Below are 14,113 nucleotides of genomic sequence, written 5' to 3' on the forward strand. Positions count from 1 at the left end.
TCCTAAAAGTTTTAAGCTGATACTTTAGGAGACTTTGCCTTACTCGAGGCTGTGAGCTTCTTGGGAAAAAGCCTTGTGTTGTGTCGACACCCTGTGGCAGCTGACGGTACTCCGATTAGGCAATCAGGTCCTGATGAAGGGTTTCAGCCCAACATGTCGATAACTTATTCCTTCCATCGATGCTGCCTCACCTGCTGAGTCCCTCCAGCATTTTGTGCTTCGCCCTCCGACCAGCTGTCCTCAGGCAGGACGAGCAACTACTTTGGAGCAGTGCATTTCCACTCAGGGAGGGTGTGGGGAGAGTCTCGGGTGGCCTACAAACACGGCCAGACCAGCTGGGGCAGGAGCTGGGCTGAGAAATGGCATAGCAGGTCGTCCCCTTGCTCCTGCTGTCGAGGGGCATTTCGCTTTCCTGAACTACATCCATGACATGCGGATGTCACTGGCAATGCCAACATTTACCATCCATCTGCAATCACCTGAACTGAGCAACCACAATGGTGGGACCGGAGCCATATGTCTCATATCTCCTTATGACAATGGAGACCACCGGAGTCTATGCTGGCTTGAAGTCTTCCAAATGAAACCCTGACACTGGGGCTCATATACAGACAGACCTGTCTTCTTGGCTATCTCGGTTAACAGTCATGTGACTCAGAGGTGAGAAGGCCCCCTTTCATAAGCAATATACGTCTCGGAGATCAACCAAACAGGGGAGTTGTTATGTTCCGAATAAAGAAACCTCGATTTGAGTGAATTCTGTGTAAATACTGCCCATACACAATTATCGGTCTCAAGAAATAACAGATCGCACACCAGCATAACATTATAAAGAAAGTACATTTACTAATTTCAGCTTTATAAAACACTTATTAAGAGAAAGAAAAGAAAAAAATAAATAAAAGGGCCCATTAGAGTTAAACCAGTCTAAATGTGCGCATGAATGTTGGAGCTCATCTCTTCGAAAAGCTGGGTATACTCACAGCACTGAATTCTCATCACCAATCTTGATCTCCTTCATCTCAAGAAGCACTCCTTGCAATCGTGTCTTCCTGTCAAAAGACCACAGACCAGACTACTGTCCTTCAGAAAACTCTTCCCCGCAGCTCTCTAGAATCTTCTTTCACCTCCCACAATCCTGATTGGCTGTCTCACATTCCTAATTTGAACAACAAGGGTCCTTATCTTAGCCAAAGCCAAGACACACTTTCCCATCATGGCACAGTACTTTTCCAGAAAACTGCTAATATAAACTACCTCACAGCATGGCAGTGGAAATCTTAACCAGGGCATTACACCCCACCCCCACCAAAAATAGTCATGTCCTCATGACTTTGAAACTTATTATTTCATTACTAATAACACAATATTCAAATAAATTACCTGATTTCAGGACCACCAATCCATTTGTAAATGGGGTAACATATCTCATTATTGGGACGGACACAACACTCTGTTTGCCCATTGTGCCACGTACCAGCGTATCTAGGGGTTTCCTGACTCTCTGAGACCTTCTTATCTCATCTTCAGCCTCAGACACTTCTTGTGACTGTTCCTGTTTACTTGAGGATGTCGCCCCCTATCCATCACTTTGCCTTACAGCAGCTCAGGCAGGCCGGAGCATCCTCGATCCATGGGACAGAGCATTGGTCAGGGACCGTGTGTCGGTTCAGTGTCCGATAGTCAACATCCATTTGTACCTTCCCATTCTTCTTCCTCACCACCACTATGGACGAAGCATAGGGACTCCTGGACTCAGGGATAATTCCAGTTTCTTTCAATTTTAGCAGATGCTGCCCGAATGTCTGATATCTCTGATAGGAGCGTCCTCTGTCACTCGGATCGTGTGGTGAGCACTCCTGAGGCAACCCACATCAAACTCGACAGTAGAAAAGATGTCTTCAAACTCCAACATCTTTTCTGTTAGCCTCCTTTCCCATCTCTTGAGCACCGGGGATTCATCAAAGTTGATTGACTTTGCTGTTAACTTTCCCTATCCAGGAGATTGTCTCTCTCCCAATTTTCTCACAAGGAAACTAGACATTATGGCCACTGGGAAAAGATGTGCCATCGGCATTTCACATCTGAGGGTGACTGTCTCCAGGTGTTCCTGACTATCACTGTCATCCTGTTTACACGTCCAGCTGAAGTTCAAGTCTCACCAGCACCCCGTCAGACAAGTGTGATTCTTCTTCGTCATCTTCTGGAGTATCCACCAGGAAGGCCTCAACATCAGCAGTGTGGGGAATCTGAGATTTGTCTTCACCTTAGCTACTTCCCCAGAACATAAGACAAGGGTTTAGACTGGGTGTACCTCGTTTATGCTCATCATCCTGCTTAGGAGGAACTTGCACCTTCTCAAAAACAGCTCCAAACACCAGGTGAATGGACAAGGTTTTTCAAACAATTCTCTCCATTTCTCTCCTTGCATGCTCCCATGAGCTTTCTCACAACGGGAGTATTTGTTCCCGCAATAATGGAAGCTTCACCTTTTTCCAACTGGATCCAGACAGACCAACACTAGTGTGTCAAGGGTCTCAGCTACTCCAACATCTTCTGAAAACTCTGACTTCAACGGCAAGTAACCATCGTATAGGCCATCATCAGTACTAAGGCTTCAAATCTCTAGGGCACTGAGTGGCATCAATGGTAAATGCATAAAATACCAGTTGTGAAAGGATCTGTAGAGGGCAATAACCTGAGAACCTGTGTCAAGTTTGGCTCTAGCATAAATACCCTCAATCCGTATATGGACACACCCAAGCTTGGTCCCACCCTTCAGGATTAGGGTTTTTGTCTTCCTTAATGTATCAATTGGAACGTGTTCTCTCTGAGATGCCAGACCATCCCTTATTGGGTCTCTCTGAAGTTTCCTGACTTCCTTTTCTGTTTAAGCAACCATTACTTTCCAAAGCTTTTCCCGTCCTCACACTCCCGCTTGAAATGTCCATCCTCACCACAGTTGCAACAGAAAACACCTGTCGCTTTCCTCTTTAGCAGAAGCCCTCTGCTTAGTGCATTCTACCAGTGGGTCTGGTTTCCTCTCGGATTTATCACACTTGGTGATGCTGGCGCTAGCCAACATCAACTGAGATACCGTGGCATACAGGTTTTTCACTACATCCTGCAAAACACCACTTCTGTGGCATCAGACGTCACTTCAGCACCAGAGGCTACTTCTGAGGACTTTACCCTACTGATGGAGGACTCCCGCTCCACCATCGTATTCTCCTCTTCTCTTATCAGCTCAACAAACGAGGTTCATGGCGCTGAATTCTTATCAACAATCACCAGTAGAACTTCCCATCTTGGGGTCCTTCATCTTGTGAAGCATTCCTTGTAATTGCAACTTCCTGTCAGAAGACCATGAACTAAACTACTGTCCTTCAGAAAACTCTCCCCCCATAGCTCCTTGGAACTTTCTCTCACTTCCCAAATCCTGATCAGCTGACTCATATTTCTAAATTGGATAACATGGGTCCTTATCTGAGCTGAAGCCAAAACGTACTTTCGAGCATAGCACACTGCTTTTGCAGAAAACTACCAACATAAACTACCTCACAGCATAGCAGTGGAAATCTTAACCAGGGAATTACACAGTCAAGTCAAGAAAACTAATCTCAAGGTCATATTTGGTGACATGTACTATTTATCATCATATACCATGGTGATAAATTTACTTCGAACTTTGAATGTTGAAGTTAAGTTTATTGTCATATCACACTTATGGTGAAGTTCAGAAGCAGTGAAAAATTTGCTTAGCATCACAGACACGTAGGTACAGACAACACACAGAACATATACAAGAGAAAAAGAATGTGAAAAACAAGATATTAATGCAAACAGACACAATTGAAATCAGGTCCATTGATGGCCAAGAGATGGCCTTAGGGTCCCATTGCTGAGGTGGTGATTAGAGTGTGCGGGTCAGTTCAAGAACTTGATGGTTGGAGGGAAGAAGCTGTTCTTGAACCTACTGATGTGGGACTTTGGGCTTCTCTACCTTCTGCCTGTGGGAGTTGATCTTTTGGGTAAGGTTTTTTTTTCAATGAATTTAATATCATTCAATTGGAAGGCTGTGGCCCGGTCATTGGCGTATCCAAATTTACCAGATTTGGTTTTAGGGAGGTCACTGAGGTGCAGATGGAACAAAGCTGGAGCCAGAACTGAACCTTGGAGGATGCCATTGTGGAATTTCATAATGTGACTGGTGTAAATTCATAAGCAGAAGAAAGAATGGGAGCTTGTCAGTCTGTGGAGAAGGTGTAGGATCTTTTCACATGGGATGATTTGGGCTAGTTTTAACATTAAGCCTTGGTTCCAAACGGAGTTGTATGCAGCAGATAAATCGATCAAAATTGCTCCAGCTTTCTTCTCAGAGTTCAACAAAATAATAACTTCCATATTTAATCTGGACAACTAATTAACCAAACATAAAACTTAATATTAAACTAAATGACAAACAGCTACCCAACGATCCACACCCAAAGTACTTAGGAGTCACACTAGATTGAACTCTCTCATACAAGATCCACCTTCAAAATGTTGCAAAGAAACTAAAATCCCGAACAGCAATGATCAGGAAGATCGCAGGAACCAAATGGGATGCTCACCAGTCAGTCCAATGAAGATCTAGCCAAGCACTATGCTTCTCAGTCACTGAATATTGCACACCCGCTTAGGAGAGAAGTGTTTACACAAACATTATCAATACACAGCTCCATGCTTCTATGAGAATAATCGCACGAGCCCTAAAATCCTGTTCAATGGCTCCCAACAATGTGTGGAATAGTACCCCTGGAGATCAATTGAAGAGCAGCTTCAGCAAAATTCTACAAGCGAATCCAAAGTATGGACAACAGCATTCCATTTGGAAAATGCCCCTCCAACTTCCCAACCCAAATCCAGAAAACCTTTCTACAACTTGAGAAACCTCAACTCCAATGACTCCAACAACCTCAACTCCAAACACTAAATGGCGCCAATACTGGCACCCCAACATGCCTCCTGGTAGAGTTCTGATCGATGACCCTACCTTACTCATCCCGAGCTTTACTACAACTACAAAAAAAAAACTAGAGAGCCGATATGCCAAAATAGCGCAAACACTACACCGATGGGCACCTGACAAACCCCAGCTTGCCCCTGTGGTGCCCCAACCCAAGACTTCCTCCACCTGGTCCAAACATGCCCTCTCACCAAGATCCAAGACAGCTTTGCCACGGTCCATCGATGTGGCCACGATCTGGAAGAGTGGCTTGACAAAAACCAGTTAGAAGTTTGAAGAGAAAAACTCCGGCCATATGAAACAACATTGCTATTTGTTTATATTTATGTTTGCACAGTTTGTTGTCTTCTACGCTCTACTTGATCTTTCATTAATCCTGTTATAGTCATGGAGAGAAAGCAGGTACAGGGTTCTGAGTTGGATGATCAGCCATGATCATACTGAATGGCGGTGCAGGCTCGAAGGGCCGAATGGCCTACTCCCTATTTTCTATGTTTCTATAGTTACTTTGCTGAATATGCTCACAAGAAAATGAATCTCAGGGCTGTATATGGTGACATATGTACTTTGATAATAAATTTACTTTCACTTTGACTTCTGAATGGTCCATGAACCCATGAACACTACCTCACTAATTTGAAGACAACACGAGTGAATCTGCAGATGCTGGAAATAAATAAAGACACAAAATGCTGGCAGAACTCAGCAGGCCAGACAGCATCTATGGGAGGAGGTAGTGACGATGTTTCAGCCCGAAACGTCGTCACTACCTCCTCCCATTGATGCTGTCTGGCCTGCTGAGTTCTGCCAGCATTTTGTGTTTTTATTTACCTCACTAATTTGCTCTCTTTTGACAGTAATTACTTATTTTTTGTGTTACTTATTGTAAGTTTTAATACAGTTTAATGTATTGCTCTGTACTGCTGCCACAAAACAACAGATTCTGTGACCTATGTTGGTGATAATAAGCCTGATTCTGATTTCCACCTTCAGAGACTCTGTTATTTGGCAATAAGTGACCATTCTAATTAGAAATTGGCCAACAGCCTGGTTGAACTGTAGTTTAATTACAGTGGGACTGAAGTTACACATATCCATAATGTCCACTGGGCAAACCCACGGTTGGATGGGTACATGGCCCTCGCTCTGCCAGGCAGTCCATTACCAACATGGTTTCTGTGGCACACTTAACATTCCCACTTCTGTGTTTCGGTTCTGGGAGTTGATCTCAGTCCTAGGAGACACTGTTATTTGAGGTTAATCACATTTCGTGGAAGAAGATCGCAGCTGTTTGATGCTATTTAAATAGAACGTGGAACAGCACAGCGCAGTGCAGACTCTCTGGCCTATGATGTTATGCCAATCTTTTAACTTACTCCAAGTTTAATCCGATGTTTCCCTTCCACTCAGTCCTCCAGTTTTTCTTAATCAATGTTCCTATTTAAGAGTCTCTTAACCATCCCTAATGTATCTGCACCTCCCAGCACCCCGACAGTGTATTCCATGCCCCCACCAGTGTCTGTAAAAAAAACTTCCTCTGACATCCCTCCCCCACCCCTGCCACATTACTTTCCTCCAATCACATTAAAATCACACCCTTTCACATGACCCAACTCCATGCCGGGAGATTGGTGCTGGGTGGCCACTTTATCAACACCTCTTTATCATTTTACACACCTCTGTGAAGTCACCTCTAATTCTGTTCCACTCCAAAGAGCCAACCGGCGGGTGCTGTAGATCTGCGGCTCCTGAACTTGATTCTCCGTCAAATGAAGGTCAGGTAGCAGCATACAGTGCCGAAATGGCTGATGATAACTGCTCCAGTTCCTAATGAGAACACTGGGTAGTAATCAGTGAATGTGTGACCTTCAGAGAGGAGTGACTGTGCTCAAACTAGAGGGTTGTAACAGCCTCAGCTGGTTGTGAGGACCGCATGCTCTAAAATCTCATTGTTTAGCTGGCAGTAATGGAGGAACCCTTACTACTGGGTTAGAGAACGTATCCTATTAAGGTTGGTTGAGAAAGCTAAGGCTTTTCTCTTTGAAGCGAAGGAAGGTGTTGAGACGACCTGACAGAGGTAGACAAGTTGATAGGCATAGATGAAGCGGATAGCCAGAGCCTTTTTCCCAGAGCACTAATGACAAATGACAAGAGAGCATAATTTTAAGGAAGGTATTGGAAGGAAATCCAAGCAACGCACACAAAATGCCAGAGGAACTCAGCAGGCCAGGCAGCATCTATGGAGAAAAGTACAGTCGACATTTCAGGCTGAGATGTCAACTACTTTTTTTTTCCCATTGATGCTGCCTGGCCTGCTGAGCTCCTGCAGCATTTTGTGTGTGTTGCTTGGATTTCCAGCATCTGCAGCCCTTCTCTTATTTCTGGAGGGATATTAGAAGCAGATTTTTCACGCAGAGGGTGATGGGTGTATGGGAGGTGCTGCTGGGATGGTGGTAGAGTCAGATACATTGGGGGCATTTCAGAGACTCACATGGATGAAAGAAAAATCCAGGGTTACGTAGGAGACAAGGGTATAGATTGATCTTAGAGCAGCTAAAAGGTTGGCACAATATTGTGGGCTGAAGGGCCTGGACTGTACTGAAACATTCTAAAGTGCCCTACGTCTCTGCATGAAGTTGTTTCAATAGGTTCAATAGGTACATTTAATGTCAGAGAAATGTATACAATATACATCCTGAAATTCTTTTTCTTCGCAAACATCCACGGAAACAGGGAGTGCCCGAAGAATGAATGAGAGATAAATGTTAAAACCCCAACCCCCCCAACTCCCCCCATGCATAAACAGCTGCAAAGCAATAACCCCCCCCCCCACCAGCAAAATAGCATCGGCACCCCCCACCGAGCACTCCAGCATGCAGCAAAGCATCAATAAAGACACAGACTTGCAGTACTCATTCACCCGGTAATCCGACATACCACAGGCTCTCTCTCTCTCTCTCCCTAATAAGGGAAAAAGAGATGTCCCCATTTCACAGCAAGAGGGGAGACATAACAAAGCAACTCACTGATTTATGATGTTAAAAATTTGTTGCATCGCTTTTTCGGGTCTCTGGGCACGCAGCCAGCAGCTAGCTCACTGCTAACGATCTTCTGTCTCCCACGACACACCAGTTTTCTGCAGCAGCATCGACCTCGAATCTGCCCGCCTCCAGAGCCAGGAAAATCCGGCACCCTGCAGGTGTGCTCGTCCTCCAGGCCGCATCCTTGGGATATTGAAAAGTGGCCGGTCGTGAGGCCTCGAGAGCGGGTCCCGTTTCCGCAAAGAACCGAAGTCTGCGGGTAACTCCAGGTCAGGGTCTTCAAAAGAACTGTGAAAAGGAAAAAAAATTCTTCATTGTGATAATCCTCATTGGAAATGTGTCAGTGAACTCGTTCATTCATGTGGACAGGACAGTGTGGCGTGGTCAGATTTTATTGTCCATCCTTCTTCCTCTTGAACTGAGTTCCTTTCCTGCCAGAAGGCCACCAGGAGGCACCCCCATCACTGTGGGCTGTAGGCAACACAGAGGCGTAAGGGCAACTGGTTTATCTTTGAGCTCACTGCTCCAGCTTAGAGAAAACGGGTCAAGTGGGGTTTGAGCTCAGCTCTGGAACTTTTAGTCTGGATCACTGGGTTAGAGGCCCAGTAACGTCAGCTGCTAACCCTACCCTCTAATAAATGCACAGCTCCCGCAGACAGCAAAGGGCCAATTACTTGGGAGTATGGTTGAAGGGAAATAATGATAGTAGGTGTCAAGGAGAGGTCCTTTGTTCTTCATACCCTGACTATTGTACTGTTCACCTCTAATGAGTGGGCAGATGAGATGTCATAGGGTCATAGGGTCATACACTATGGTAGCAGGCACTTCAACCCAATTTTTCTCTGCTGTTTTGCCCAGTGAGTTATTTCCATCTGCTCTCCAAACCTCTCCTATCCAAGTCCTTATCTCGATGGCCTTTAAACATTTCAACCATTATTTCTAGCAGCACATTCCCAATACACACCTCTCTTTGCATGAAGAAGCTGCTCCTGATGTCCCTTTTAAATCCCTTGCCTCTGATCTCAAACCTATGCCCTCTTGTTTTTAGCACTCCTCCATGGGGAAATGACTGTGCTTTCATCCTGTCTGTGACCCTCATGATCTTATATACCTTTATCAGGTCAGCCCTCAATCCCCTAAATTCCAGGGAATTAATCCCTAGTCTAAACAACTTCTGCATGTAGCCCAGGTCCCCAGATCCAGCCAGCATCCTGTTAAATCCTTTCTGTACTCTTTCCAGTTGAATAACATCTATCCTGTAAAAGGCTGATCAAAAATCTAGCCAATACTCCAGGTGCAGCCTCACCAACGTCTTGTATAATTGTCATCTTAAATGATGAACAGAAACTGTTGGAAACACCCAGCTTGTCGGGCAGCAGCTGAAATGGCTAACATGAGAGAGCACGGTGCTGCGGAGTAGGTACAGAGGAGATGTCGGGGTTAAGTTTTCTACACAGAGAGTGGTGAGTGTGTGGAACGGGCTGCCGGCGATGATGGAGGAGGTGGATATGATAGGGTCTTTTAAGGCAGGGGTCCGCAACCTTTTTTGCACTGCGGACCGGTTTAATATCGACAATATTCTTGCGGACCGGCCGACCGGGGGGGGTGGGGGTTGCAAATCATGACCAGAATATAGGTGAAACCATTAGTCACTTATAAGTGGCTAAACTCAATTTCATTTTTAAAAGGGTTTATCTAACGAATTTAATATTAAACACACAGCGCATATTTTCCTTCCATGAATATAGTGATAAGTCAATTATAACACACTTATACGTCAATAGCATCATAATATTTTAAGTAACGTTTGGATATTAAACACACCGCATATTTTCCTCATATGAACATATAAAATCATTGCAACACACCAATATTGCTGAATCAGTGGGAGCCCTGGGCTTCATTTCCCTGCAACAAGACGGTCCCATTGAGGGGTGATGGGAGACCGCGACTCTCGAAGGGGGTTCCTTATGTCCAGTCTATTCCGCAATTTAGTTTTTGTTGCATTCACTGCAGAAAACCCCGCTTGGCAGAGGTATGATGTTAGAGATATATGATATCATTGTTAGGCCTTTTATGTCCCCTACCACCTCTTCCAAAGAAACTCTCAAGCAATGTTTGTTTTTCACTCATACCGACTGATGACCAATTCAACAGTGGGCATGAACAGGGAATGAGGAAAGGTGCAGCTGACTCATATCGTTTCATATCGCCAAATCATATTGTTTCCTCGCGGCCCGGTAGCACATGCTTTGCGGCCCGGTACCAGTCCGCAGCCCGGTGGTTAGGGACCACTGTTCTAAGGGACTCCTGGATAGGTACATGGAAACCTTGGTGACGTACAGGCTTTTTCCATTGAGGTTGGGTGGGACTACAACCAGAGATCATGGGTTAAGAAACATAGAAAAAAAATGACAGCACAATACAGGCTCTTCGGCCCACAAAGCTGCACTGAACATATACTTACTTTAGAAATTATCTAGGGTTACCCATAGCCCTGGGAAAAAGCCTCTGACTATCCACATGATCAATGTCTCTCATCATCTTATATACCTCAAGCAGGTCATCTCTCATCCTCCGTCACTCCAAGGAGAAAAGGCCAAGTTCACTCAACCTATTCTCGTAAGGCATGCTCCCCAATCCAGGCAACATCTTTGTAAATCTCCTCTGCACTCTTTCTATAGTTTCCACATCCCTCCTGTAGTGAGGTGACCAGAATTGAGCACAGTACTCCAAGTGGGGTTTGACCACGGTCCTATAGAGCTGTAACATTACCTCTCGGCTCTTAAACACAATCCCAGGTTGATGAAGGCCAATACACCGTATGCCTTCTTAACCACACAGTCAACCTGCGCAGCAGCTTTGAGTGTACTATGGACTCGGACCCCAAGATCCCTCTGATCCTCCACACTGCCAAGTGTCTGACCATTAATACTATATTCTGCCATCGTATTTGACATACCAAAATCACACTTATCTGGGTTGAACTCCACCTGGCACTTCTCAGCCAAGTTTTGCATCCTATTGATGTCCCACTGTAACCTCTGACAGCCCTCCACACTATTCACAACACCCTCAACCTTTGTGTCATCAGCAAATTTACTAACCCACCCCTCCACTTCTTCATCCAGGTCATTTATAAAAATCACAAAGAGTAGATGTCCCAGAACAGATTCCTGAGGCACACCACTGGTCACAGACCTCCATGCAGAATATGACCCGTCTAAAACCACTCTTTGCCTTCTGTGGGCAAGCCAATTGTGGATCCACAAATTCAAGGTCCCCTTAGATTCCATGCCTCCTTACTTTCTCAATAAGCCTTGCATGGGGTACCTTGTTAAATGCATTGCTAAAATCCATATACACTACATCTACGGCTCTACTTTCATCAGTGTGTTTAGTCACATCCTCAAAAAATTCCATCAGGCTGATAAGGCATGACCTGCTTTTGGCAAAGCCATGCTCACTATCCCTAATCATATTTCGCTTCTCCAAATGTTCATAAATCAGGATCTCTTCCATCAATTTACCAACAACTGAAGTAAGGCTCACTGGTCTATAACTTCCTAGTCTATCTCCACTCCCTTTCTTGAATAAGGGAACAACCCTCCAATATTACGGAACCTCTCCCGTCCCCGTTAAAGATGCAAAGCTCATTTCCAGAGGCTCAGCAATCTCCTCCCTCACCTCCCACTGTAGCCTGGGGTACATCTCATCCAGTCCTGGTGACTTACCCAACTTGATGCTTTCCAAAAACTCCAGCACATCCTCTTTCTTAATGTCTATATGCTCAAGCTTTTCAATCCACTGTAAGTCATCTCTACAATCGCCAAGATTGCTTCAGTGAATACTGAAGCAAAGCATTCATTAAGTATCTCTGCTATCTCTTCTGGTTCCATACACGTTTTCCCACTGTCACACTTGATTGGTCCTATTCTCTCACGTCTTATCCTCTTGCTCTTCACATACTTGTAGAATGCCTTGGGGTTTTCCTGAATCCTGTCCATCAAGGTCTTCTCATGGCCCCTTCTGGCTCTCCTAAATTCATTCTTAAGCTCCTTCCTGCTAGCTTTATAATCTGCTAGATCTCCTTCATTACCTCCACCCCATCTAAACCCCTTGCTCTAGGGAGATGCCAATCAATATTAGGGAAATTAAAATCTCCCACCACCACAACCCTGTTATTATTACACCTTTCCAGAATCTGTCTCCCTATCTGCTCCTCGATGTCCCTGTTACTATTGGGTGGTTGATAAAAAGCATCCAGTAGAGTTATTGACCCCTTCCTGTTTCTAACTTCAACCACAGAGACTCCGTAGACAATCCCTCCATGACTTCCTCCTTTTCTGCAGCTATGACACTATCTCTGACCAGCCGTGCCACACCCCCACCTCGTCTGCCTCCCTCCGTGTCCTTTCTGAAACATCTAAAGCCTGGCACACTAAATAACCATTCCTGCCCCTGAGCCATCCAAGTCTCTGTAATGGCCACAATATCCTAGCTCCAAGTACTGATCCACACTCTAAGCTCATCTGATTTGTTCATGATGCTTCTTGCATTAAAATAGACACATCTCAAACCATCGGTCTGAGCGTATCCCTTCTCTATCACCTGCCTATCCTCCCTCTCACACTGTCTCCAAGCTTTCTCTATTTGTGAGCCAACCACCCCTTCCTCCATCTTTTCAGTTCAGCTCCCACCCCCCAACAATTTTAGTTTAAACTCTCCCCAATAGCCTTAGCAAACCTCCCTGCCAGGATATTGGTCCCCCTGGGATTCAAGTGCAACCTGTCCTTTTTGTACAGGTCACCTCTGCCCCAAAAGAGTTCTTTAAGGTGAAAGGTGAAAAGGTTAAGGGGAACTTGAGTGGAAATTCTTCACTCAGAGGGTTGTGAGAGTGTGGAACAAGCTGCTAGCACAAGTGGTGCACTCAAGCTCTATTTCAATGTTCAAGAGAATTTGGATAAGTAGGTGATGATCCCAAGATGGACTAGATGGGCCAAAGGGACTGATTCTGGGCTGTACTTTTCTATGACTCTATGGCATACCAATTTTCTTGAATTCCTAATGAAATATAGCCACTGTCGTGCTTTCTTTGTTAGTGCATGAATATGTTAGGCCCTGGATAGATCCTCAGAGAACTTAACAACTGGGAACTTGAAACAGTTCACCCTTTCCAGTTCTGACCCCTCGATGAAGACTAGTGTGAGTAACTTCTGCTTCCCCTCCCTGAAGTCCACACTCAATTCCTTGATCTTACTGATGTTGTGTGCAAGATTGTTGCTGTGACAGCCATCAACCAGGTGGTCTATCTTACTCCTGTACGCCTCCATCATTTAAAATGATGTCAACAATAGTTGTGTCATTAGCAAATGTATAGATGGTGTTTGAGCTGTGCCTGGCCGCACAGTCATGGGTGTAGGGAGAGTGGAGCAGAGGGCTAAGCACGCATCCTTGAGGTGTGCCAGTGTTGATTGTCCGCAAGGAGGAGACGTTATTTTCAATCTGCACAGATTGTGGTCTCCCGGTGAGGAAGTCAATAATCCATTTGCAGGGGGAGGTGCGGAGGTCCAGGTTTTGGAGCTGGTTGGTTAAAACCTCTACCATTCATCTACCTATCCACTCTTTAAGAAAGGATGGAGGCGGCAGAAAGGAAATTATAGACCAGTTAGCTTGACCTCAGTGGTTGGGAAGATGTTGGAATCAATTGTTAAGGATGAGGTGATGGAGTACTTGGTGACCTAGGACAAAATAGGACAAAGTCAGCATGGTTTCCTTAAGGGAAATTTTTGCCTGATGAACCTCTAGAAATTATTTGAGATTATAAGTAGGGTAGATAAAAGGGATGTAGTGAACATTGTATAGCTGGATTTTTAGAAGGCCTTTGACAAGGTGCCACACATGAGGCTTCTTACCAAGTTAAGATCCCATGGTATTATAGGAAAGTTAATAACATGGGTGATTGGTAGGAGTCAGTGAGTGGGAATAAAGGGATCCTTTTCTGGTTGGCTGCCAGTGACTAGTGGTTTTCTACAGGTGGTTGGTGTGGGGACTGCTTCTTTTT

This window comes from Hypanus sabinus, chromosome 22 (assembly GCF_030144855.1).
Source record: "Hypanus sabinus isolate sHypSab1 chromosome 22, sHypSab1.hap1, whole genome shotgun sequence".
Lineage (NCBI taxonomy): Eukaryota > Metazoa > Chordata > Chondrichthyes > Myliobatiformes > Dasyatidae > Hypanus > Hypanus sabinus.